This window comes from Falco peregrinus, chromosome 2 (assembly GCF_023634155.1).
Source record: "Falco peregrinus isolate bFalPer1 chromosome 2, bFalPer1.pri, whole genome shotgun sequence".
NCBI classification, from domain to species: domain Eukaryota; kingdom Metazoa; phylum Chordata; class Aves; order Falconiformes; family Falconidae; genus Falco; species Falco peregrinus.
The window spans coordinates 90,623,437-90,651,061 of NC_073722.1; the positions used below are offsets into that span (position 1 = coordinate 90,623,437).

The 27,625-nt window shown below is 54.6% G+C and overlaps 1 long non-coding RNA gene across 1 annotated transcript in view; it reads right to left on the reverse strand.

The window, feature by feature from the left end:
* Positions 1-27,625, reverse strand: part of LOC106112227 (uncharacterized) — a 41,228-nt gene continuing 13,603 nt past the window's right edge. The window contains exons 5-8 of the long non-coding RNA XR_008745944.1: positions 19,127-19,261; positions 18,066-18,266; positions 8,563-8,877; positions 1-4,918 (exon numbers count right to left, since the gene is read on the reverse strand). This is a non-coding gene — a long non-coding RNA (uncharacterized LOC106112227). The remainder of the gene's footprint in view (positions 4,919-8,562; positions 8,878-18,065; positions 18,267-19,126; positions 19,262-27,625) is intronic.

Genomic DNA, 27,625 nt, shown 5'->3' on the forward strand with positions numbered 1-27,625 from the left:
TGATGACAGAGCTTTTAATGAAGGATAATGGTGTTTTGCATTTAAATATACTGCACTGTTGACTCATGACTGCAGCAACCCCGGGACAGGAGGAGTAAATCAGGGAGAGCTCCCAGGAGCGTTTGGACCCTTGTCCCGCTGGAGGCATCTCCTGCGGACATCCCTGGACTGAGGGGAGGCAGGTAGAGATGTCCTCTGCCTGGTCCTGCTCCCTGCCACCACCACCCCACCCCCCACGTGCAAATGAGCCTGATGCTAATTTAATGAACTTCTGATGATTATCGCCTTTATTTTTAAATCTGAATTCCTGCAGGAGTCACCTTCAGCAGGGAAAGGCAGCCCCTCCCCGAGGCGGCAGCGGCGGGGGGATGAATTGATTGCCTGTATCTGATTAGCAATTACACTCAGCGCACTTCAGCGGTAAATACTGTCACCCTGGGCTGGGGATGAGGTGATGGCAGATGGCGGGGGTCCCTGGGGAGAGCGCTGGGGGTGGACGGGCCTGGGAGCCTGCAGGGATGGGAGCAGTGCCTTGGCATCGGGATGGTGCTGACACCCACTGCAGGCTCGGTTCCAGCACAGCATGGAGCAGGAGGCCACAGGCACCTCCTGGCTGGAAGGAACAGTCCCTGAAATAATTTGCTTTCCAAATATTTTCAAGGCTCCAGGTGGAAGCCACTGGGGTGAGCTCGCCGCCTTTCCCTCCCCTCAGATAACTGTTTTCTGCTGCCAGAGCCATTGGGCTGGTGCTCACAGGCATTTATGAGTTGTGTCTTTAATATGGCACTGGAATATTTGCCCTATAAATTCTTAAGAACAGATTTATAGATGAGCTATTACTGGCATTACAGACCATTAATAAATCAGCTAAACCTACAGAAAAAAAACTGCATTCCCCCCCCTTCAAGTTGGCATAATAAACATATAAGAAGGGACACGAGGCAGCACTGCAGCTGGGAGCAGTGGTGCCCCGCCCCCATGACATTCGGACCATGTGCTGTGTCCCCTGGGCCACCTCCCTGCCCCTGGAAGCCACCAGCCACCCTTCCCTGCAGAGATGCGGGATGCACATGGCCAAGCAAGCCGCCGGTCAGCTCCCACAGCAAAGCTGGGGCTCCCCCAGTGCAGGACAGGACAGCCCAGACACAGAGGACCCTGGCACATCCCCATTTCCCAGCCGGCAGAGGCGTCCCGGCAGAAGCAGAGGGTTTCTGCATGCTGGAGTCAGCACCAAGGCAGTCGGGAGCATGGAAGGGACATAGGGGACGATGCTCCGACCGCACTGCCTCCTTGTTTCGGGAGGTGAGCTATTTGCAGAGCCGGCTGCTCGGTGTATGCAAGCTATTTCTGGAAAAGCCTTGATTGAGAAAAGCCATCTGGAAAAAGGAGGCAGAGGAGCCGCGTCTCCAGGATCAGCTGGCCTCGCGCCGGGAGCCAGTGGGTTTTGAGGGCTCTGATGCATAAGGGAACGCAGAGTCTCCCCTCATTCCCAGAAGCATTGACCAGCTGGACGTTTGGGGGTGCTTTGCTCCCTATTTTAAAGCCAGCGAAGCCCGCTGGCTCTATCCCTACTCACACCCTTGCCCAAGGCTGTTTCCGGCCTGGGAAGATGCTCATCTTTTCCCCCACCAAGGGCCACAACATGTCTAAGATTTGGGCAGAGAAGTTCAGACATGGAGATGCTCTAAGAGCAGATCCTGGTGCTGTCACGCATGATAGGAAACCTGGGGTGGAGGGCTTGAACCCAACACCAACTCCTGGGATGGGGGTACCAGGTGAGACCCTCCTCCTGGAAAGAAAGCGGTTGAGGAGAGGTGTAGCAGGACAGTCCCACCATTGCCACCGCGAAGCCTGGCCAAGGAGAGGGGCTGGGAGCAGGTGGGCTAGCAGGGGTCCCGCTGTGATGGCCCCACATAGGGCACAGTACTTGGATTAACAGCTAAGCAAAGCCCGTGCCCTCCGGTGCCGTCGAGTGAGGAGCTGCTGCAAGAGCCAGGATGTCTCCAAGGGAGCACGGTGGGACACAAACAAAAATGCAGTGTTTTCCTCTACTGCCAAGATTCCATCAGTGCTGGCTGGCTGGGTTTGATTAAACCTCTCATTTACTACATTTGGGAAGAAAACAATTTAACTATCAGATTAAAAGCAAATAAGACCCATATGAAGGGTCCCAGCATCTCCATTTCCTTAGCGCCACCACGTACCATGACAGGATGGGCTGCAGGGGGGTGGTGGCACCTCAGGATACCCTCAGCATCCCCAGCCAGGGTCTCCCCAGGCTGACAGCCCCTCTGCCAGCTTTCTCCAGCTCAGGACACAGCCCTGTGGCTCCAGCACCGCAGGGGGGGGCTCCCCTGGGGACTGCAGGCACGGGACCCACGTGGCCAGGGAAGGGCCACCGCAGCATTACAGACTGCTCCTCCACTGGGAAGGAACATCGAGGCACCTGGGCTCATCAAGACACATCACCCATTTGAGAAGACCCCCGTGGGCCACAGCCACCCAACCCCGAACTGCCCCCATCAGCCAGCTGGATCATCCGTGGGGTGCACAGAGTCCCTGGGGCAGCAGAGCTCCATGGGGGTGCAAGGAAAATGCCATCCCATCCCTGATGTGACCCAGGCAGCTGATGGGGAAGAAACCCTGGTCTCCTAAATCATCTCTGTAGGACCTGTTCAAATAGGCAGGTAGAAGGCTGCGGCTCCGGCAAGCTTTCAGCTCTTTGCCTGTTACTTTTAGATGAGGTGGCTATTTAACCAGCACTTAAATATTACAGTCGCTGGACTGAAAAGCATCTCCCTGACACAAGCCGCTGTTCCCAGGCACTTTTAAAAGCCTCTGTGTAAAAGAAATGACTAACAAAGTGAGCTGTACTCAAATGCAGCTTCTGGAGAGATAAAGTGGTGGCGGGGAGCGGCAGAGGGTAAGGGAGAGGAGTTTAACCTGCCCTCCCCTTCCTGCACCCCCACAGGCTGTGATGGATGATGCCGTTTTCAGGGCATCACAAAAACAGGTCAGATTGAGACCTGAAACAGGCTGAGGTCCACCAGGATTTCTGCTCGGGGTCATGAGCCGCAGTGATGGCCATTTGAAGTCTGACAGCACAACATCAAACGACTGCTTTCTAAGTAGGCTGGTTTTTCTGCCCGGCCCAACATTTGGAAGCTGGGAGGGTTGGAGTTGCCTCCTGACACCAGTGGGGTTTTGGTCAGGTCTTGCCTAGCAGCCCGTGATCGATGCTCAGCCCCTGTGCCAACCCTCTCCAGCTCCAAGCTGCCCCTGGCCAGTGGCGTTTGTTTACTTTTGCGATGGGCAGAATTCGGGAAAACTCAAGCCTAAAACCCTCCACAGCCTCAGCTGGAGGCTGCGGTGCTTTCATCCCCAGCCTTTGCCAAATCAATGCAGTGGCAGACAAACCCACCAGCCCCCCACAGAGCTGCCCTTGATCCCAGCGAGCAGGGAGAAGGAAAAGATGCATTTTAAAAAGATGCATTTTAAAAAGACACAGGTTCACAAGGGCTAACCGTAACTCACTGCCTGCCTGCAGGCAGGAACAAGAGGCTGGCATGGAGAAAGAGCATCTTCCATGAGCTTCAACCCCATGGGCGACACCGCCTTTTCCCCGTTTTCGGCTGGAGTTTTCAGGGAGCAATACGGCTCATCCCAACACCTTCCTGGCTGGGGAACAAGGTCCTGGCTTCACTAGACGCTGTGTGGCCATTGTCAGTGGTGATTAATGAGACAACCGAGCTGCTGGCTGCTGCAAGGAGTCTGCAAGCAAACAAGATACATGAGGGGAAATCGCTTGTGGGAGAAGAAAAGGGCCGGGCTGTTAACCCCAAACCTCACAGCTCCCGTGGGGGGATTCCCGCTGGCATCTGACTGTTTGTACAGGGTGTATCCAGTCCCCAGCCAGACATCATCCTGGCTCGCATCCCTCCCGAGCACCGTTTTGCATCCCATTTCTGAGGGGATTTGCCTTGCAGGGGCCCCACAGGCGCTGGCAGGGAGGGAGTCAGGAGCCAGTCCCACCTGCCTGGCGAGAGCAACTCAACATCATTCAGAGCTAGGCTCTTGCCTCCAAATCCCTTTTTCTTTGACAAGAGCAGAAATCATCCACTCAATCTTCAAACAACCAGTTCAAAGCCTTTACATCACTCTCAAGATTAATTAGGGGCTAAATAATAATCCAGGGTAAGTCTTATCAAGGCATAAGAACCGTGACATGGTCAGTCAGTGACGGGGGGGATCCAAGGCAGGAGAAAGCTTCACATTGCCGGTTAAATCCAACATCTCCCGGGAAAACATAACCTCTTCCCATAACAAATAGCAGTGTCAGGAGTTAATCCTCACCAGAAGAACATTGCAAAGAACCCCCACCTCGGGCAGAGGGTCCATTTGCTTTGTGTGCACTAACAGGCGCGTGCCCAGGCAGGGAGCAGCAGAGCTCTGGTCGCCGTTGGCCAAGCCAAGTGCCCACCAAGGCAATGCATGGCTGACCCTGCAGAAGACACGTTATGGGTGGTGCAGAGCTGACGGTCAGGCAGTTCGTGGGGTAGGAGGCTCAGGAGGCAGGCAGGTGTGTGGAGCCATTAGCTATAGGGACATCATGTCAGACCTGGGACATCCTCAAATGTGAAGAGTGGCAAGCAGAGAAGCACCTCTGGAGGCTCCCTACGACTTCCCTGTCCCATCCTTACGTGTCACAGCTGGGCACTGAGCCCACGGAGCTCCAGCACAGCCCAAAAGAGCGGCCTCTCTTGCACTGGACTCCCATCTGGCACTGATGTCCTGCTCCACCGGCCATCGCTGCAGGATGCGGGGTGCTCCCCAAGCCATGGGTGAAAGAACAGCCCCACCAGTCTGGCGGTGCCATTCCTTCACTTCCAATCCCCCTTTTATCAGGCATCTCCAAACGCTAGGAAGAAAAAAAATATAAATAATCAGCTGCAGCAAGCTGGCTGCACCAGAACATTTATTTCATATAATGCATCATTTATTTTCAATTATTGTGGTACTTTCCCCACCTCCTTCCTCCCTCCCTCCCTGTGCACTTGGCAGATTGCTGGTGGAAAGTTTGCAGAGTTGCAAAAGAGCCGTGGCAGGAGCAGTGGCTCCGGGGCAAGGTGAAGGGACAGACGTGATGGGGACAGCGCTGGCACCTCTTGCAGCAGCACAGGGCTGGGAGGAGGATAGCAACTCTGTGAGAGAGGGGTAAGGATGGACACCTCAAGCCACGGGTCAGACAATGATCCTGGCTGTCAGCTCGCCTCCAGGTTCATGAACTGAAGGAGGCTACAGCAGCAAAGCAGAGGGGGTGACAGGGGCACTGCAGGGGAGGGCAGAGAGGGATCAGAGCAGCACTATGGGCATCTTCTCCCTCTAGACAGTTTCACCCTCCCAGCCCTAGCCAAGCACCAGTCTTCTCCCCCTTTTCCTCTCCTTCAGGGACCGTCTCTCAATGCCTTGTGAGCCCGAGCTTGGGGATAGAGCCAAGTCAACTTCTGGCTCATGGGAGATGCCCAGACAGGACCTCTGGGACAGCTTAAGATGTGGTTTCCATAGCCGCTGGCTGAAAAACTCAAGCTTACCCCAAGTCCCTGCATGGCCAGGAGACCTCCAAGGGCAAGGGTGGCTCTAAGCAAGACCAGAGCTGCTGTGGCCAGGGTGCTCATGCAACACCCACCTAGTCCCGCAGCATCTCCATCCCACAGGAGGATGCTGCAGCTGCAGCCTGGGCATGGAGGGGCAGCACCTGCCGTCTTTGCTCCATACTTACACGCCAAACAGCTTTTTTTATTCCCAGGTCTCTCTCAGTCAAAGCCATTTGAAGATCTCTGACATATCATGAAGAATTTTCTAATGGGGTTCAGCAGACTTTAAGATTTATATCAAAAAGCCCCAATTTATTGAATTAATGCTGCAGAGCAAAACCATGGCTGCTTAACAACTGGAGTATCAGTATTTTACAGCAACATAACTAATAAGGCCATTAATACAAACTGGGCTCACTCCTGACATTTATATCACTGTAAATCTCTCTCTCAGCACTGGAATTATTTATGCTATCCCAGGCACTCGAGAAGCACTGTCATCCTTTATCAGGCTGAAAGATTTAAGCCAAGAAACAACGAATATAAATGTAATTGTAAAAAAAGGAGCTCGAGAAGAGCTGGGACAGCCCCCTGATGCCAACGTAGGGCTGCCCCTGGCTTTCCAGCAGGGATAGGACCAGGGATGACCTGCACCCCAGCCAGGACCCTGGAGACCAAACCCACCCAACACACCTGGCTGCAGGTCCCCGTGTGCACCAGGTTTGCCCTGAGCAAGGAAAACTTGGATTTTAAGCAGAGGTCGCAGATGCAGCTGTCCCCCTTCTCCCCAGCATCCCCTCCAGAGGAGACTTCCCAGCACAGCCCTGAGCCTGGAGCAGCCGGAAGGCTGCACAGGGTGAGAAAGCCCTAATACCCCCCAAAAAAACATCCCCAGCGCTAACCAAGCACCTGGGAAACTGCAAACAGGAAGGATATCAGGGAAGGGGTGTGGGAGAGGAGAGGAGCCTGACAGACCTCACTGAGTACTAATTATTTCTGGCATTATCTGCACAGAAAGATAAGGTTTTCATTAATAAACTTGAAAAAGGTGGGGGGGGGGAGGGGATAGAGAGAAGCAGCAACAGCCGAGTGCCAGACGAGAGCTGTGAATGAACCACAACCAGCAGCAAAATGCAATCCAGCACAGGGAGCAATTAGGGGCCCAGCTAACAACGGTGGCAGTGGGGGGGGACATGGGGGACAGTAATTAGCTGCCAAGCCTGTCCCCGCTTGGCTTTGTTTTGCAGGCTGCCTCATAATTCACAACGTGCTGGAAATGAGATCGTTAGTAATCTTTCATAGGCAGGGCCTTATTAAGCCCACTGTCTGCACTTATTTAATTGGAAGGAGATAAAGCCAGGCCAGCACGGGAAGCAGGGCGAGGGAGATGCATCGCCTCCTTGCAGCCCCTGCTGCAAACAAATGCAGGGGCACACACGTGCATGGGGGGCAGGCAGCTGCAGGGGCTCTGAAACCACCAATTTTCATCTTTATCTACGTGAAGGAAGCCCGAGGGGCAGGAGGATGGGGGAAACCCTTCAGTTTGCAGGTGGTGTCACCCAGGCCACGGGCTCTGGAGCGGGATTATGCAGGAGCACAGTCTTGCCAGCTTTGTGCTGGCTGGGCAGATGGAAGATGTGAGGGGGGATGTCGAATGGCTGCTACAGGGGACCCAAGAGCTGCAGCAATCAGCAGATGCAGGCAGGTCCCCATGGTGATGGGGTGGTCCAGACACTCCACCCCAAGGGGCAGCCGCAGCACAGGGGTGGTGGGCAACCCAGGGGCCATCCCCCCAGCAGCCCTCCGGCCGTGCTGCACCAGGCACGGGCTCCAGCTCACACGGGGGCCCTCGCAGCAGCTTCATAGTTGTTCTGCTTCGATTCAGACTGGTTCGAACCAGAGATCATCCTTCCTCCGCCCCAAGAGAGGGGAAGACGCTTGGTCCACCCAAAAGAATATAGTGTAGCAAACAGTTAAAATCAGGGTAAACCAAACCCCTTTCCCCAAAAGCTCAGCCTCTCCGAATGATGCACCCATCCCAAACAGCCAGCCCTGGGTGACCGGTGACCCCACACAGCAGCCCCCAGCCCCTGCAGATGCATGGGGTGACATCTCCATCAGCCGCGCTGCTCTCGCTCCCTCCCCAGGTAGCTGTTCTCTTTGCTGGTGAGAGGAGGTAGCATCCGACCTGATGGAGAGATTGCCAGCCCTCCTGCAAAAGCCCTTTGCTTTCCAAGAAGCTGGAGCTCCACAGCCTCCAGCAAACTTCATTCACAGAGGGGGAAAAATGGAGAGCGATTGGAAAGGTGGAGAGAAAATTGCTTTTCTCCATTTTATTGGAGCCAAGTCTTAAATGGCTCTCCTTAAACTGCACACTGCTAAAGAGGCGAAAGCCATGAGGAGGTGAAAGGACGATATTTCTTGAGGCAGGGCGAGGTGCTGTCTTGGTAAATATTTAATTAGGAGTCAAACTGCTAGACCAAGGAGTTTCGCCGGCAGAGATTTATCAGCACAAACATCATCTGTTTGAAAAAGTAAGCAGCTCATCAGGAATTATTTCTTTCTGCTTGAGCCTGAATCCAAGCCTAACTATTTAAAGCCAGAGTAACCTGACAAACCTCTTTACACCATTCCAGTCCAGAGATGAGAGGGGCTCAAGGGGCTTGGGGAGGGTTTTGGCCCTTTGCTGTCCCAGCCAGGGAAGGTGCTCTTACACCCTTGTCCTCATAACCAGAAGCATCTCCTCTCTTCCTCCCCTCCAGTATTGAGGGAATATTGATACAACCTACAGCAGCCCTGAGGACCACCTCCTGGGCATGGAGAGGGTGTCTGGGGCTTTGCTCTGGGTGGGGATCTCCTGCCTCCCCCTGCACTGCAATCGGCTGGATGCACAGGGCTAGGCAAACCCTGCCAGGCTGCACAGCAAAGCACGAGGCGTACAAACCCTGCTTCAGAAGGCAAAACTTACACTCACGCCTGTCCGAGCCAGGGTTTGGTCACAGCAACGGTGCTAATGATGTGCGAACTCTTCTGCCTAGCAGGACTTGGAGAACTCTCCCAGACATCCATCAGCTCCGGAGATCCCGAATCACATCGAGCCTGTAGGCACCACAGGATGGGAGGACCTAAAATCCTCTTTGCTTCCTTCACTGAACTGACCCCAAGACGAGGAGGTTTGGTTGGAAATCTCCCAGTGCCGGCGTGGGGACAGCGTCAGGTTTCACAGGGGCACCAGGGATGATCCATCAGTTGCTCACGATCCCAGGAAACACAGCTCAAAGTCCTGTTAGGAGAGAGAAATGGTGGCTCTTTAAATACCCACGAACATTAAGCTTGCAAGTCAAGCCTATATTTAAGAAATCACCAACGCTTACAGAGCTGAAACCCCAGTGTAGGATTGATGGAAAACTGAGAGCTGCTCTCCATCAAGCTAAGTTTGAGCATGTCCTCCGGTGCTCCCAGCACGTTTGCAGCGCAGCTCAGCTCGTGCCCCAGATGGGAAGGGCTGCAGGGGCTTATCCCAACGTCCATCCCCCCCTCGCACTGCCCTCACCGGCACCTGTTGGAGCCACCTCTCAGATTCCCATTTAACATCGCAGGGAACTGCCAGCATCACCTCTCTGTGCATCTTTTTCCCCCCTGGGTCACTCAAGCAGAGAGAAAACTTCATCGTTTCCTCCAAAGCGATCAAGTGCTGCTTCTGCAGCGCCTCTTGTCCAGAGCAATTCCTGTGCTGCAGACTCAGCCAGATCTAATGAGAATGGCAGCAGCCCCAGAGCAGCTTTGCTCCCGGCCTTCCCCCCAACGCCATGCCCCAAGGTCCCCAGTGTCCCTACAAGCCACGCGACGTCCCCAGTACTCTCCTAGCCCTCAGCCAGGTAAAGCTGCCTTGAACCAAACAGAGTTTGGCCCCAAGTTAAGATTAAAAAAAGAAAACCTCAGAATCATCTCTTTGAGACAAAGGGTTGAAAGGCCAAGCTCTGCACCGCTCCGGCTCCTTCGCCCTCAGCAGAAGAGCAAACAAACTCCGGGCTGCTTAATGAACGGCAGCACTCGGGCACAGCACCGTCTCCAGCACAGCGTGGCTCCACCGGCACTGCCAGCCTGCATTTGCTTCTCGGTGGCCAGGGAGTATGCAGGGTACGGACAGGCACTGCTCAGGGTCTGCACGGGATGCAGACCTGCCCCACTGCTGCCCCTGGGTTGATACTACCCCATCACCTTTGCTTCACTGTGCAGAGCTCTCCCGCAGCCCCCACAGCTCGGAGATGCCTCACCATCCAGCGCAGCAAGAATATCAAAAGCTGCAGTGGCAAGTGAGAGGCCAGCGGAGTCCCAAGGGAAGGAGGTCAGCCCAGCCCCAGCATGGCAATACATAGGGCAAGTTCACATTGCATCGTGCAAAACTGGAGAGAGGGAAGAAAAAAAAAAATAATCCCATCCCCTGTCCTTCCAGGATCTCCTTTCTCACACCTCACTGCTCAGCTTCTCTGTCAGCCATACACAACCTCTCTCTCCAGATCCTCTTGGTAACAGCAGTTACCCTTGCCCTGCTTGGGTGTAATTAGCTGCAAAACCACCACAAAAATTGCTTGGCTGAATAACATTTAAGGACCAAAAAAACCAGAGCTGAGCTGCAGGAAAGCAAGCAAAATCCATCACGGCTAATTATTTGCTCTTAATTGTCAAAAAAAGAAGGATTGATGAAAGGAGTTGGTAAGCAGGACGATAGGAGGAGTGTTCTTGAAGGCAAGCACTGTAGTAGGACCTAAAAGCAAGACTTTTCATAATCCATGGGCTGTTAATTATCTAAACACAGGTCTCTCAGAACTGCCTGAGTGAAGATTAATTAGTTTTTGAAATAATAGCTAAATTGATACTGGGAAGGAGTTTGGGTTTCAAAATAATGGCTGAAAATTAGCCAGCCTGTTTCTCCATTTCTCTTTGCCACATTCAGGAGGACATTTGTCTCTGTTGCTTTTTCAGAAAAGGGCCATTAATCAAATCAGCAGATGGTCCTTCCCAACCTCATGATGTTGCAAAAAGACAAAAGGGAGGAGGAGGAGGAAGCAATCACCCACAAGTGTTAGGAAAAAAAAATCCCCAAACCCAATGATTAGCAACTCCAGAGCATCTCTCCAGAGAGGGCTGGATCTGTTCAACTGGAGCAGCTCTCCTGGAGATGAGGAATGTCTCCCGTGACAAGCAGGTACCTACAAGTCAAGGGATTTGTCCGTCTTTAAAACGAATTGCCCACACTAATCCCAAATACCAGGATTTATGTCTCCTGGTTCAGCCAAGTTTGATGTCTAAGTTGTCACCACCTGCCAAAGCTTCCACCCATGAGCGGGCCACAGGCATGTAGGACTCGTCCCTCATGTCCCGGGGGTGTGTGCACGCTGGCTTGTCCCTCTGTGGTGATGCTCACCATCACCCTCTCCCACCTGGTTGCACGTTTCACAGGACGCGCAGGAACACCTCGGTGTGGGGACATCTCCATGTAGGAACATCTTCTGTCAGCACTGGTGACAGTTCTGCTGTCACACATGGCTGAGACCATCTGAAGAGCTCGGGAGCTGTCAGAGGTACAGGTACACAGAAAGCACGATGGCACACGTCCTGTTCCCTGGGAAAATCGGCCAGCGGGAGCCTCAGCTCCTCCGAGCAGCCTCCCCATGCCACCCGCCCCCCCGGCAGCCGACCCTCGCAGCAGGTACCCAGCCAGAGGGGACCCCGCTGCCGAGAGGGACCCTGCCCTCCCAGCCCACGGTGACGGGGCGTTCTGGGGGAGCAGTTCTGTGTTACAGCCAAGCGAAGGCACAGACAGCTGAAAGCTGCCCCATCAATCACAGCAGCCTCCGCTCACAGAGCCCCTTGTCTTGAAAGAGCATCTGCTCCATCACATACGCACGGCTGACGCGCACGAAACCCTTCGCAGCATTTACTGATGTATGTTACCTTGGATTTTATGGCATAATAAATAACGGGGGAGAGGCAGACACCCATCCCCTCAATGCTGTCTGCACTGCATCGCCCACCCTTTGTGGCTTCTCAAGCCCAGGGCTGCAGACAGCATCTTCCCCGGGATGTCACTGCTCAGACACCCGCCAGCAACACGTGTCCGGAGGACAAGACCACGCTCCCAGGTGGGGATGCCAAGACCCCGCTCCCTTCCCTATCCAGCAGCCTTTAGTAAAGGGGCATCACCAGCCACCAGCAAAAAATGTCCTTCCAAGGTGCTCGTTACCTTTGGCATCAACCAGCAGAGCCCAACGAGGGGCACGCTGGCATGGTGCAGGGTGGCTCTCTGACCTGCCAGCCACGGCACAGGGCTCCAAGCCTCTCCACGCAGCTGACAGCCATGCCCTTGGTGACATGCATGTCCCGCAGGCCCCTGAGGACCACCACCCTGCTCCGACAGCCCGCTCTGCTCTCCCTTTACACCTTTACATCAGCAGGATCAGACCTCAGGGGTTTGTTACACCACAGAGGAGGCTTAAGCAGTACTCAGAGGAGGGAACCTATTAGTAAGAGGGAGCAGATGACAGGCCCGCAGCGGAGGGAAGCCGCTCCATCTCCGGGAGGCTCTGCTCATCCGTGCAGGTCCCAGGCAGCACTGAGCACCCACCGCCATGTCAGCCAGCCAGCTGCAAGCGCCTCTTTAGTAATGTTGGGGCTCCTGCTGGGGTTCAACCAGCTCCCAGTGGGGAACAATATTCGTGCTCCCCCCCGGCAGCAGATCAAAGGCAAGGCAGGGAGAGGGAGGGGGAGCACACCTTGTGGCTGCTGGTCCAGCACCATCCGCAGCTCCCGGAGCGCACAGGCTTCGGGCTGTGTAACCTTGTGGTCTCGCCCCGCTGCAATGCCTTAACTAGATTAATTGCTCCTGCCGTGGGCAAGAGAAGTCAAGTGGATGCTGTCTCCTTGGCCATTACTCTGATTTTTTTCATCTTTTGCCTACTGTGAATAAAAAAAAATGACAGCAAGAGTGGCAGCTCCCCAGCCCAGCATCCACCCTCACTGTGCAAACACCCAGAACAGGGTGAGGAGCGCCCATCGCCCTCTGTGCCCTTCACTGTCCAACAAGCCACTGATTGATCTCCAGGTGCCGGGAAGAAGCGTGCCTCACCAGAAGTCCTTAAGAACAACAGAGGTACCTCTGCCTCCAGGAAGAGCCAGGTCCCGTGCAGAGCCTGGCAGCGCTCCCTTCTCCTGCAGAGAGGCCAGGAGCAGCTCTCGGCTCACGTGCCATCAGCACTGCTTCTGACACGAGTTTGCTTGGATTCAGCTCATTGCCAGAAACAGCCCCCCCGCCCCCCCCCCCCTCAGCTGGGAAGATACTTCCATTGCCAGGTTTTGGGGTGTCTCCACTAAAAACAGAAGTAAGAGGAGCACCAGGGCCCAAGCGAAGAGCTGTGTTTCAGGAGCCCTTGCAGAGGTGGCCGGCAGAGGCTCTGGATGTGCAGCATCCGCAGCACCTGCTCCCCGGGAGGGCAAGCACAGCGAGCTGGGGCTCCGCTCTAACGCCTGGGCAGGCACTGGGGCTCTGCTCCACTTGGACATCTCCACGCCTGGTGTGTGTTTTGACCTTTTGAGTTCTCCTGTCCAACCCCTGGCTGTCTGCAAGCACAAATCCCAGCTCTTCTGGGCTTTCCAGCCCAGCTAATGTGACAGGGTGAGGATGTGGTCTCTTCTCTAGATCCCTTTTAGCTATTTCCCAGCCCCACGGACAGAGATAGTTTTTCATCGCCTTCTGCAAGGTGATTAAACACGGCACTTGTAAAACACTTCATTCTGAGGAACAAATCATGTAAGACACAATCGGTGAGGTCTAATACACACCGATACAATCAGCTAGCAGTGGGGACCCCACTCCCAGGATTTACTTTCTGGGGACTGTGAGAAGCTGCCTGGACAGCCTGCTATCCTGCTGCACCCCAGGAGAGGGTCTCCAGCAGGCACGGCACTGAGCGCTGGCCCATCCTGCTCCATCGCAGCCTCCCCGGGGACCTCAGAGCCTGCCCCTCCTCTGGAGAGGGCTGGCTGCTTGCATGCGTGGCACAGGGATGGGCCAGTCTGGAGGAGGCTTGGGCATTGTGCAGAGCAGCTCTGGAAGTCCAGGAAACCTGGATCTTCCGATGTTGCTTAATTTAACACTCACGTGGCTTTTTCAGAGCTCTTCTGTTGCTACCAGCTGTGCTGCAGCACTCTCGCACGCCGTGCTGGGAGAAGAGCATCTGGATGGATCTTCACTCACTGCTGTGTTTCCAAGCAGCTCTGGGGATGCCCTACCTGCCCGCAGCCTCGATCAGCACTTCGCCAGCAAGAGACGACTCTAACCAGACCGACATTCCCATGCTTCAGACCACTAACGATGGGAAACGATGCTGCCTGCCTGTGACCCGGCCACTCATCATGGCAGATGTCAGAGAAAGGAGCTCTTCCTTCTTCTGGAAAGGCTCAGGGATGCTCCCAGGGAAAGCACTGCAGGCAGGTAACGAGCTGGATTAGGACAGAATCCAAGCCAACCTGGTGCCTAGCTTGGGCGCACCACTGTTAAAAAAAAAAAAAAAAGGGAGAAAAGAGAAATCAAGATTTCCTGCCCCCGATTTACTGACTCAATAATGACTCAAGGGGCTAAATTTAGCCATCGAAGTGCTCAGCAGCGGGGTGAGCGGCTGGTGGCCTCTCCTTAACCTTATTATCAGACCTTTTAAGTAAACCCTTTACCAGCTCTGCTCATGCTCCAAAGGGATTATAAACCACCTTTGAAAGCTGGAATAAAGTACATGTACGTACAGAGGTACACACAGCTTTCTGGTGGCAACGCAAGACCTGGGAGCAGAGAGACAGCACTCCAGCGCATCATGCTTGGGCAGTCGTCATAGCAACTGGGAATTTTAAAAGCAATTAGGTGTGGGTTCATCTGCATCGTACCAAGGGATCTTGAAGAGCCCTGCCACCACAAGCAGCCTGCCAGGGCTGCTGTGGGCAAGGGGCAACTCTGGTTCAGAGAGAAGGGCTGGCCCTGCCCAAACATCAGCTGGCAGATCCAAAGTGGCTTTGGAAGCCAGGGAGATGCTGGCACGACAGCTCAGCCTGTCCCAGGGACAGGAGATGCCCTATGGGGAAGGAAACACTCAGCTGCAACCCAGGCCCGCTTCTGTACCAGGGTGCAATGAGGCAGCCTCGAAGACTTTCGGACCAAAAAAAAAAGTATTTTTCTAAACAGCAATGCTATCATCTGCAATACAACTTGACCTGGCTGCAAGCTAAGCTGGCCCTGTGCTTTAATAAGACCCATTGCTGTAAGGTCAGCCACGATATCGCCTCCCACAAAGCCTTCATCGACCATTTCCCAGAAAAGCCCAGCCTGGAGAGCAGCTCGCCCCCTGTGCCGCTCGGGGCTCACACCGGAGCAGTATGCGATCCAGAACGGCGCTCCTCGCTCCTCTCCAGCCCCAGGCAGGAGCCAGGGGAACCTGCCTGCCCTGCACCACCAGTGTGCTTCCCAAACGCTGCTGCCGGGACCCTTGGACACAGCAGGAATGGAAACAGATTCACACATGTTCACCATCACATGGCCTGAAGGCACATCCCTTCTCCACAGATACCACCACCACCTGCTCTGCTTTCCCAATTCCAATAGCATTGCTAAGAACTTTTTTCTATCCCCCCCCCCCCCCCTTTTTTTTTATCACATGCTAAAAAGCAGTTCCTCCTCCTCACTGCTAGAAATTCCTCTGAAGTTTCTGATCCCATCTCTTCCCTTCAAAATTTCTACATTTTCCAGGCTCCGCTCAGGGTAAAGTGCTGTTGATTCCCACCTTCCCCTTCCACTTTCTGCTTATTTTTCCACATTTTCTGCTCACGGCAGCCACTTTGGCCAGGACACATGCTCTGGCACTCGCTTCTCTGGCTAGGGACATTCCCCTTTGCAGCTCCAAGAGCTGCAGAAGAGTGGGCGATGCTGCGCTCATGCCTTGCTTTAGCATCCAACATTATTTATGGGCTCGGAGAGGGGCTGTAGCATTTACTAGAGACTGGGCTGGGTAGCAGCGTTTCGGCTGCTTCTTCCCAATTTGGCGAGAGAGGGGAGCAGTGTACATCTGCAGAGAGGAGATAAGGTAATCTGGTACCTCAGACGCCTGGGATCTTATTAAAGGAGGGCTGGCTGGTGAGATCCTATCGCTGCTCAGAAATACCTGCGACTTCATCCTCGGCCAACACAAACCAAATAAAATCAAATAAGCAGGGCAGCCAGGCTGATCCTGCAAGGCAGGATGAGCAGGGAGCGAGGGGAGGCTGCCCCCCATGCAGCCAAGGCACCAGCAGAGCGGCCGGAGCACACGGCTGGGAGGATGCGAAGCTGTGGCAGCCCAGCAAGGGGTGGAGAAGGCTCAGCCGAAGCAAAAAGGGAGCTGCCGGTGCATGGTGAGGTTGGGCTGCCACATCAGAGGGCAGGATGCTGCTGCAGCATGGGGATGCGGGGGCTAGAGAGGCTTCATGAGGGGCAAGGGACAGGATTCAGCCTCACATGCCCAAGGGAGCTCCAGAAAAAGCAGATGCCTGGCAGCTGGCTTTAACCTGGCTTGCAGAAGTGCCGCTCCCCAGGGACCTTAGGGACCAAGAGTCACGCTGTCCCTCCAGGGCTGATCAGTCTTACTGCTGATGGATAAACCTGTGGCAACTCCAGCCAATCTGGCTGCTAAAGCAGGCAGCAGAGCCCATCCCTGCTGCCTGCCGTCCTGGGATCCCACATTCATTCAGGGAAACGGGGACAGGGACAGCTCTTGGACAGCCAGCATCTCCTCCGCTGCGGTACCCGCCTCCCAGCCCTCCAGACCAGCTCAGTCAGTCCCAGCTGCTCTCAGAGGGCTGTGAGCCCAGGGGCACAGCCGCAGAGCCATGCCCAAGCGTTTTCCCACCCTGTGCTGTTTCCCAAGGGACTGCAAGTCGGTTTGCCCAGGTTTGTTCCCACTTCTCTGCTCCAGCTATGGCAGAGGGAAGGGGGCACCGCAGGCAGCTGATGAGCAGCTGCACAGAGCCAGGTTTTGCTGCAGCAAAGCCTGGAAGAACTTATACACAGGTGAAGCTCAGCTTTCCAGCTCCTTTCCTTCTGCTGGGAAGCATATCCTGACACCTGGGAGCCGGATTCATCTCAGAAATCGTCACATGCAGCTCATTCCTCTTGGGAACAAGCACGAGGCAGGCAGGGGCGCAGGGAGGGATACCTGCCAGTAAACACTGTTCGTGCCGCTCACAGCCAAGAGGACCCAGTGCCACAGGCTCCCCTCTGCCAGGGCAAAGCTCTCTTTGACCCCACAGCGAACTGGGAAAGGGATGTGGTAGGGGGCAGTTAGAGCCTCACCAAGGTTTGTGGGGCAGGGACAGGTGCAAACAGCACCCAAGCAGTTACAGCACTCTTCTTGTCAGATTCAACTTGACAAAAGCCACGCAAAGAACAGCAATAAGTTCTCCCCACCTTTCAAAAGGGAGGGCAGGTGTGCAGGAGCCCGCTCCCAGCCCTCCTGGGAAGCAAAAGAGGATGCAGCCTCCAGGTCCCCACCATGCCCCCTCCAAAAAGCCCGGGAACAGCCTGCCAGCTCGTGGTGCGGAGCAGCCTCTGCCTGAGTCACAGGGGGAGCAGGGGGCTCAGTGCCACCTCCCACCCACGGGAACAAAAGGAGCCTTGTCATCCTCCCTTGCACAGCGTGTGCTGGTGGGGAGGGGGGGGGAAGGAGGTGGCTCTGCCTGCCTGCAGCGAGCTCTGCCCTCCCCACTGCTCTGGGGGAAGGAGAGCAAACGAATCCAGCCCCTGCTGCCAGGCACGTGGGCAGAGCATGACAGCATCTCACCCATGGGTGGGCTCTGCTCCGACAGGGAAGCTTTCCCGCAGCATTTGGGAACAAGGCTGTGCTGGCTCAGAGCACAGGGAGAGGGCTGCTGGGCTCGTAGCACCAGAGAGAGAACAGGCCAAGCACTGCGGCAGGGAATGGACGTGAAGATCAGTGGAAGGACCATCACATCCATCCAGAGGAGCTCAGAGCTGCGCATCGCTTCAGGAAGAGGGGGACAGACGCAGCTGACAGGAGGTAACCAGGAGCAGTGGTATTTGGGAAAAACAGGTAGGCATGGGGAGGCAGGCCCAGATACACCAAAGCAATGGATGTGAAAAAGCTTGTCAGCTCCTCTCGCCCTCTGTAAACACCACCTTGGGAGCACCATGCTCCCCTGCACACCATGCTGGGGATCCCAGCCTGCCCAGCCCAGCCCCTGCTCCAAGGGGGGAGAAAGCATCCAACATGGGGGGCAAACGCAGATCTGAGAACGTATAATGCACCAAACCAGCCAGCAAAGTATATTATTGGTGGGTGTCTCTGTGGTCCCCCACTGAAGCGGACAGCCCATACGCTGCCGGGACAGCTAGACAGCTGTCCCAGATAGCAAGGCCAACGTTGACCTGCCTACCTTGAGAAGAAGCCCTGCAGCTTGACATAGTATCTTGTACTTCTCAAGATGGGATGATTACAGAGAGCAAAAGCCTCATTTAAAGCAGTCCTGCTGCTTCTGGACTCCACAATTCCTCGCTCAGAGTTAGCTCAGGCATCTCTGCGTCCCACTGCGGTGGAGGCAAGGTAGCCCCTTGGGGTGAAACAGAGACCTAGAAATCTTCAGATGATGTGAAAGGAGGACGTTACCACTTATTACTCGCAACTGAAGGTATGCTACCTGATTTATCGAGGGCAAATAATGCTTGTCAGGAAGAACATACTCATGGAACTGCTGTACTGGTCAGTCTGCACTGACAGTGGCAGTGCTGAGAGGCAATCACAGTGCTGCCACAGAAGTAACGTGTAGCAGCTCTACCCAAGCTCTCGGATGCTGATGGGAAAAGGATGGAGACAAAAGTGCTGACAAGCCAGCTCCTCTACAGCGAGCAAGAACAAGGGCTGACATACAGCTTAAACAACGTATTAACACAATGAAGGAATTAAAAAAGCTCAGGGGATTAAGGAAGAAATATGTTTCCCTTATGATTTATAAACATCCAGAATGTGATGCACTTGGACTTAATATCATGAGTATGTGACAAGGTAAAGGGGATGCACCCTCCAATCTGCACCCAGATCGTTACCTTGCCTGCACTCCTTCTGACAATGAAAAGTAGCAGAATTTAGGTGAAATCATGGAAAGAAGCATACCAAAGGTCCAGGGCTACCCCACGGTGGGCCAGATAAGGCTGTCACCACAGCAAGTTTAGTAGACCATCGAGCTTCAGGTACCTCTCAGCCCCCAGCAGGTCTGGGATGCCCCAGACAGATCCCAGGGCAAACACCAGCAAGCCAGCTAACTGTACAGAGTTACTCTGCAAATGCTGAGCCACAATAAATTGCCATGCTCTGTAAAAACCTTCTTGAACCAGCCGTGTCATGCAAGTGTCCTCAGCAGTTAAGGTGCTTAGCAAAATTAGTGTGAACCTGGCACTGGAGGCTCCTCCTGAAGGCAAGACCCCATCTGGCAACACTGACCTGACAAGGAAGAGGAGGCATCCAGGCAGGAACCGCGCAGGACCATCACCCCCATGTTGAGCTTCTCTCCAGCAACTGTGAGAAGGGCATGTCAGGAGATCTGGTATTGTGTGGAAGAGCAGTGGGTCTGGTCTCCTGGTCAACAGGAAAGCAACATACAGGAGACCCGTGTTTCAGTGAATTCAGAGGACGACGTTGCATCCCTCACTGCACATCCCTCTGTCTGCCCTCCCATTGCACTCTTCTCTTGGATTAGCAAACATCACCGACCACGGAGCCCAACCTCCACAGGCAGATGGCTTTTTGCCTTCATAGCAGCACGCTAACAGGGAAGTGGTGGGGGACAGATGCTCCTGCCTTCCCGTGTTAAGCGAGAGCATCGGCTCCAGGATGGCAGCACCAGCAGCGCTCACCTTGGCGCTGAAAGCCACTGAAGGCAGCAGGAGGCAATGGTGGAGGCGGCCTCGGCAGTAGGTGCTGGGAAATGAGCTCCACGTTCATTCCCATGTCAGCCACAGCTGATTGCTGCCATCAGCCACAGCTTGTTGACATAATTTCCCCTCTGCAGGTCCACAGCTGCCCCGATGCCCCAGCCCATGCTGTGAGAGGGGACCCGGGACCTTCAGGCATCTAGGGACAGCAGCAGGTGCAGGGTGGCAGGAGAACACGGTTCTGGCTTGGTAATGAGTTTTGTATTATGCTGCATTAACCCAGGCTAAATTATCTTTTACACTGCTACGCTTCAGCTAATAGAATAAATAATACAACCGGCAAGCAGCAGCAGATAACTTCTTCCTTTTGATCGCTGTTGAGGGAAAACAGACCCTTTTATTTCAGCCCTTCTGCTGCTGAGGGGGTGTCTGGAAACCTGCCCTCACAGGTGCTGCTGTGTTCAGCATGTGTCACAAGCACCAGGACAGCCACCCTGGCTGGGTGGAAGGGAATAGCCAGTGCTCCTAATGGAGCTCCTAGCTGGTTAAGGAAAGGGAAGTCTATTTAAAGAAGTCAGAACCTTTTTAACCTACCTTCCTTTGAAAGGAAAAAAGCCCACCTAAATGTATCTTACCAGAATTAGAGCTTTTAACCTGTTTGCCTCCTGCAGCCCATTGTCCGGCGCACCAAGAGCTGTTTCTCTGGAAATGGCAACGTTAGCTAATTGCTGTTTGAAGTCTTTCCTCCTACGGAGCCGAGCCTGCTCCCTACCCTGACAGCTCTCTGCAGAACAGACGTTCCAAGCCATTAGCAGGCATGGGACCAGATCCTGCTCTCTGAAGCAAACCACACATGAATCCCAAGGCAGAGCAGGGACAGCTGAACTTTCCCCATCGCTCCCTGTTCACTCACTCTCCTAAACGCCATGGACACGATCTGGAGGTGGCCACACCAGCCCTGCCTATGGGGCCAGGTTATGCCTGCATCCTGCCCCACAGCATCAGTGGGACAGCGAAGGCACCCAGAGCTGTGCGTCTCCCGGGAACTGCCCTCTCTGGGTACATCAGCCCGCTGATCCCAGGCTCACCACTGTGCTTGGTTCAGCCATGGTGTACAGCTAGGTCTTTTCTTCACGTCCTGGTAAACACAAGCGACTTTGCTCCTCACTGCAGCACGAGGGAGGCTGGAGATGCACATGCACAGCAAATATTTGCTCTGGCAGCCTCACCCTTCCTAACCGATGGCCGAGAGATCCTATCCTCCCCCACAACTCACCCAAACCCCCACTTCCACCCAAGCTGCTGCCATGCTGAGCCTCACCACCACCGCTGCAGGGATCTGCTCCCGGTGGGACAGCACCCAGAGCACAGCCAGGCTCCCTGCCTGCATCCCCTGGCCCTGGCTGGGAAACAAGACCCCAGCAGAACACCGAGGAAGAGCATGCAACCCTTTTGTTGACCCCATGTACAAGAAGAACCTGGATCGCTGCTGAAATGGCTGCTGAGGCTTGGGGTGACAGTACAGGAGCTGCAAAGGACCACTCAGACGGACAAAAGCCTGCCAAGACCAGAAAATCCCAGCGCTGCAGAGGGGCAGCAAATTGAGTCTTGGGATTCAAGAATCAGGGAAAGTTTTAGGTCCTCTTCCATCTTGTTCAAACTGTAGTCATGCTCCTGTCATCACAGTTGCGACAGCTATGCTCCAGCTCTGACAGCACTGCATGGCAAGAAGCTGGAGCAGCACAAGGTACATCTACACCGCCAACATCCAGGCTCCCCTCCACCCCACATCTTCACACCCCAGCCGGGAGAGGATTTCACACCAGCAAAAGGCAACTTCACAGAAGTGGCACAACTGAGGATCAGCGTGCACCCTTCACCTCTTCCCTCTTTCCCACAGGACTACGGTACCTGCCTCCGACTTCTTGTGAAACACAAGGAAGCATCATTAGGAGAGTAAGATAAGGACACTGAAGGAAAAGAAAAAAAAAAAAAATCACAGCTGAAAGCCCTGACCTGCACTTCCAACCAGCTGAGCGAAGTCCTCAGCGAGGAAGAGGTAATTAACTGAAGAGTAAAGTGGCAGCCAAACCGAGACACTGGATACTCCAGTGGCAGCCAGAATGGAGACAGAGCTCAGCCACCAAGCTGAGCAGGGAAGGCAAAGGCAAGGCACTGTGGGTTTGTTCACTATTCCCAGGAGGAAGGGAGAACAGGGAAGGAGGAACTGTGCCCAGGAACAGCGTTGGAAGTACTGTTGAAAGAGACAGGAATTTTAGGAACATATGTGTCTACAAATAACCTAAACACAAGCACAATAAGAGTAATAAACAGCTTACTGCAGAGCTACAAACACTGCAGCTATTTTTGGTTACGTAAAAGACCCCAAATTATAGGCAGGATTGCTGTGAGACTTTGGGAGAAAAACAGATCCAACAGCAGCATGTTTCCCTCGAGGCCAAGAGAAAGCTCAGTGCCTTAGAAAAAATATGAGACCAAATACTCAATTTAAGCAATTTAAGGGGCAAGCAATTCTCTAAACCCCAAATTCACCCCACGGGACTCCAACTTCTACCCCCTTAGCTGTCCCAAGGTCTTCACAGCTCCCCTGGGAGGCAGTCTTGTTTTCCCAGAGGAGATGCCCGCAGCGAGGATGGGCATCTGCTGCCTCCACTCTGCCAGGCTATTTGCTCAAGGGGCCGTGGAGCCGAAGGCTTGAGCTCTGCTGCCAGTTGCTTCTATCTGTAGTACGCTGCAGAGCTACTTACTGGTTGGTTCCCCATCCCCACCCACCACCACCATGAAAAGGACTTGGCAAACCGACTGCAAAAACACAGACTGGAAAGAACACCCTGGGGCATGGTGGGGTGGGGGATGGAGGAAAGACCGGCAGGTTGCTGGCTGCTGCAGATCTCACCTTCCCGTGGCCAGAAGGAAGGGGATGTGTTACAGTGGTGGGCAACAACAGCACTGACATGTTCTTTATCTGGGAGGATGGGATTTCTCCAGTTACCTGTGAAGAAGCAAGCAAAGGCTTTTTCATTGAAAGAATTTCCTTAGGACTGGAAGGAAGTGCCCAGCGAGGAAGAAATCCATACCCCTCCCACGCACATGTGTACACCACCCTGAGGGTGGCAGATGAGGCAGGTCTCCTGCCAAGGCGCTGCTATTCACACCCCAACCCCTTCAGTCTGCTCCAGGGATCAGGGATCCCACTGGGACAAAGCGTATGTGTCCATATGCAACAACATCCCTGCAATTTGGGATGCTACTTCAGCTGCCTACTGCTCCAGCCCTCCTGCGGTACAGGTCTGCTCTGGCTTTCCAAGAGGGAAAGCCACCTGCCTTCGAAGGGACGGAGACTCTTTTGGGGCTCTTTGCTGGCACACCACACTGCTGTAAATGATCACCTCTGAGGTTAATTAGATGAGATGCTCTGGCAAGGTCTCTGGAAGAGCAGGATTTCCTTTTCTCAGCATTAAGCCCTTTTATTAACACTCAGATAGATCTCAACATCGCGGTGCCCCTCTGACGCTACCCATCGCACCACGGGCTGTATCGGCGGGTCTATTGCAGGAGATTAGGGGTGAGCTACAGAGAATCGCAAACAGAGGAGAAAGCAATAAGAGCAGAACAAGTTTAGAAATTGTCAGCTATAGCAGCAACCCCAGAAGTCACAACCACGCCGTGCCCCCAGCAATCAGCCCAGCGCTGCGAGAATATCACACGATATTAGTGTCACTGCTGCTTGCAGCAATCCTCTCTGGTTTGTAGCCCTACAGATTTCACAGGGACTTAAGATATCTCAGGCTCTAAGAGGCACCACAAAAAAAAAAAAAAAGAAAAAAAAGAAAAAGAAGAATAAAAGGAAAAAAAGGGACAGTGTTCTCAGTTTAATGCAACATGACTATTTGCTTGCAAAGATGACTTGACTTCTCTGTCCCTGAGCCTTGCAGGTGTTTGCTTAACAGCCTGCATAAATAGAGGCTAATCACAGCTCTGCCAGGTGCTGAGGAGTCCCACAGCCAGGAGGACACGGCCTCGCTTATCTCGAGTGCAAGCTGAGCAAGCTGCTCCCGAGGGCAAGAGCTAATCAATTCAGTCCTAAATGAAGCAGCAGGTCTCTTGTGCCTGCAGCCTCACCGGGGAGAAGTGGAGGACAGCATCTGAATGGGATTAGTGCCGAGAGGGGATATTTGGGGCCATGCCTTGGCTGCTGCCAAGGACGTGGCTGGGGAAGGGTCTGCCTTGGCCATTCCTGTGATGCCAAGGGCTGGGCTGGAGGCCAGGGACATCCCCCTGGGTCTGCTGGGGGAGCAAACATCCCCAGCCTTGCATCCCTTCTATCTCCCAGCACAGCTCACAGGGAGACAGGCACCAGAGCCGGCCAGACAGCAAAGCTAACAGGCACCCCCACCTCGCTGCAGAGACACACCACGGGGAGGGAAGGGACACTGCATGAGGGAACCAAGCACCGCTGATGAATAAACCATTCAGATCTGGCTTCATGCACCCCCGACGTGCATAAGAACATGAATTATATATCTAACAAGCCAACAAAAGCCATTTACCTACAGCCTGCTTCCATCAGGAACCCAGGTTTCTCCAGCACGTGACGCAGTTTCAGCTAGCGCCACTGCCCAAAAGCACAGCGGGTGTCCCAGCTTTGCAACACCCTCATGGCTTGGTTCATCCATCTTGGATGAGTTCCATGAGAACCACGGCTTGGTTCAGCGCTCTGTGACAGGGGACAAGGAGAAGGCAGGGATTTGGCAGCAGCGGGTACTGCTTGACACGTGCGCTTGTGTCTCACCTTGGAGCCCAGGTCAGACAGGACAGAGCAGCATCTTCCAAGGCAGTTCAGCTCCCAGCCAGGCCACCTGCAGCCCAGCCAGGCAGAGCCCGTGTGACGGAGAGCAGAGCCATCCAAGTGCTGCAGTTCACACCTTCCCAGCACAGGGAGAAGGCGGTCACAGAATCATAGAACAGTTTGGGTTGGAAGGGACCTTAAAGATCACCTAGTCCCACCCCCCTGCCCCGGGCAGGGACACCTTCCACCAGACCAGGTTGCTCCAAGCCCCGTCCAGCCTGGCCCTGAGCACCCCCAGGGATGGGGCACCCACAGCTGCCCTGGGCAACCTGGGCCAGCGCCTCACCGCCCTCACAGGGAAGAATTTCTGTCTAGTATCTAATCTAAATCTCCCCTCTTTCAGTTTAAAACCATTCCACCTTGTCCTGTTGATACAGACCCTTGCAAGAAGGCCCTCTCCAGCTTTTTGGTTGGCCCCTTTAGGCACTGGAAGTTCTCCTGGAGCCTTCCCTTCTCCAGGCTGAACAACCCCAGCTCTCAGCCTGCCCTCACAGGAGAGGTGCTCCAGCCCTCGATCATCTCCGTGTCCCTCCTCTGGACTCGCTCCAGCAGGTCCATGTCCTTCTTACGCTGGGCCCCAGAGCTGGACGCAGGGCTGCAGGGGGGGTCTCACCGGAGCGGAGCAGAGGGGCAGAGCCCCCTCCCTCGCCCTGCTGGCCACGCTGCTGGTGATGCAGCCCAGGGTATGGTTGGCTTTCTGGGCTGCGAGTGCACATTGCCGGGTCGTGGTGAGCTTCTCGTCCACCAGCATCCCCAAGTCCTCCTCAGGGCTGCTCTCAGTCTGTCTTCTAGCCAGCCTGTACTTGTGCTTGGGATTGCCCTGACCCACGTGCAGGACCTTGCACTTGGCCTTGTTGAACATCACGAGGTTCACACGGGCCCACCTCTCAAGCCTGTCACGGTCCCCCGGGATGGCGTCCCTTCCCTCCAGCGCGCTGACGCACCGCGCAGGCTGGTGTCAGCAGCAAACCTGCTGAGGGGGCGCTCAGTCCCAGCGCCCATGTCACCAACAAGGGTGCTGAGCAGCACCGCGCCCAGTACGGAGCCCTGAGGAAATGCCACCTGTCACCAGTCATCCTTGTTTCCCCTTGTGTTAATCAGGGGGCAGGAGTCACCAGGCACCCTCCAGCCGAAGTTTGTCGGGACTCAGTGCTACACCCGAGGGCAGAGACGCAGCTCCAGCACTCACAGCCTCCTGCTACTCCTGGTGCCTGAGGTCAACACCACAGGGTGCTGGGGGAACCCTGCCACCTCCTGAAGCCACCCTCAGGTTCCCATCGCCAGCTGACACAGGCTAGCAGCCATGGCAGCGCTTGTTCTCCTGGGACATCTCACAGCTCCTCTGTCCCGACCTGGGCAACCCTCGCCTCTGTGGCTTCCCACAAACATCCCTGCACCAGCGACGCCCTCATTTCCTCGCGATGAAGCACGGCCACCAGCCAGCACAGCTCAGGCTCAGGCTTAAACCCCAGACCTGCACACCCCCGTGAGCTCCACAGGGATCATCCCTACATGGGAAATCTGCTTCCCCATGCGCCCATATGTCCAGCAGCAGAAAAGCAGAAGGGATGGACTTGTACTCGTGGCACAGTGCTAATGATTTCTGGGCAGTCATAATCATTTCTGACCAGACTGACGCTCACCATGACTAAGCCTGCAATGAGGCCGTGGGGAGGTGGCTGTACAGCTCCAGTCCCACACCCAGCCCTCGCTCCTCAGCAAAGCCCAGACCTCCCACCAGCCTGGCTCCCCCGGGAAGGAGACCCATCGCAGGAGATGGCTCAGCACTGTTAGGAACCAGTCCTTTTGCTGCTCTCCTTTCAGTTTATTCCAACCTCACGCTATCCTAAGAGCCTGACTTCATTTCAGGGGTTTATTATGCACGAAGCTTAAGCTGCTGAAGAACACAGCAGTTAGAGGTTTTAAAAACAACCCGAACAACACAGGCACTTGTTTCTGCAAAGTGCAATGGTTTTCAGAGGAGCTTTTTCATTAACTCTCCATATTTAAAGCTGGGCTCTCCACCACTGTGTTATGAAGCAGGAGAACTGCGGTCCATGATCAGGGAAACTTCCCCGCACTGGAACAGGCAGCACAACTCTCAGCCCTGGAAAGGAAACCAACTCTTGACTCAGGTTACGTGCACTTTACTCCTGGGTGATTTCAGAGGGTCCTGCAGGCTGAAAGCAGCTCTCAGGCCTGGGAGACAGGACAAGGGACTGTGGTCAGGACATCTAACTCAGCTGAGGGCTGTGGGATCAGGTGAGGCTGGGACTGTGCAGCTCTGCAGAACGGGGATGGTGGAGAGGGAGTGCTGGGTAGGTCCGTAACCAAGAAATGATAAAGACCTTATCTAGCCATTTCCAAGGTTGTCTGCAAGCAACCTTGGAGCCTGGGAGCACAGACACTTCCCCCTGTCACCCCTTGGCCCATAGGACCATCCACTTTCACTACCACCCACTGTCACCCGTTTTCACAGGAGAGCATGCTCCGCGTGGCTTGTGCGCACAGAGGACTCCTCAAACCAAGGAGAAAAGGGAGAAAAACTCCCCGCTCTCCACCCACCTGCTAGACCCTGCCATCCAACCTGATGTCCCTGCCAACTCATCTGCATCCACAGCCCTTGCTCTGCAGCTGCCCACACGGTCCAGGAGGCAGCAGAAAGCCGGTGCCCTGGCTCAGAGTCATTAACTCCGCTTCCTAGCGCCTGGGTAACCCCTCCTCAGCCCACCCGCCTGCTGAAGACCAGCCCTGCTTCCCCGAGAGCTGGCAAGGTTCTGGGAGACTTGGGTTGCTCCCTCCCTCCCCTTTCACTTCATGGAAATGCATAATAAGATCTCAGCGCAAGCAGAGGAGATAACTGCCTTTATCTTGCCAGTGCATTGCCCAGGCTAATCAGGGAAGAACAACATAAGCAACAGCCAGAATACAATTCTCCTGCAGGCAGCAGAGTTCAGCAGCAAAGAAGTCAGCAGCGCCCTTACCCCTCAGCTTTGCATTTCATTTGCATGTTATTTTTTGGAGCTGCCCAGCTCAGTGTCTGAACACAAGCCCTGCAAAGGGCAGGGGATGCTCCAGGGCCAGATTCCTGCTCTGCAGGTCAGCCATGGAGAGAGAAGGCACATTCCCCACAGCCCCAGCTCACGAGGCATCGCCAAATGCACAAGGAAGAGGTCAGGCTTAAGAAGCAAAACCAGA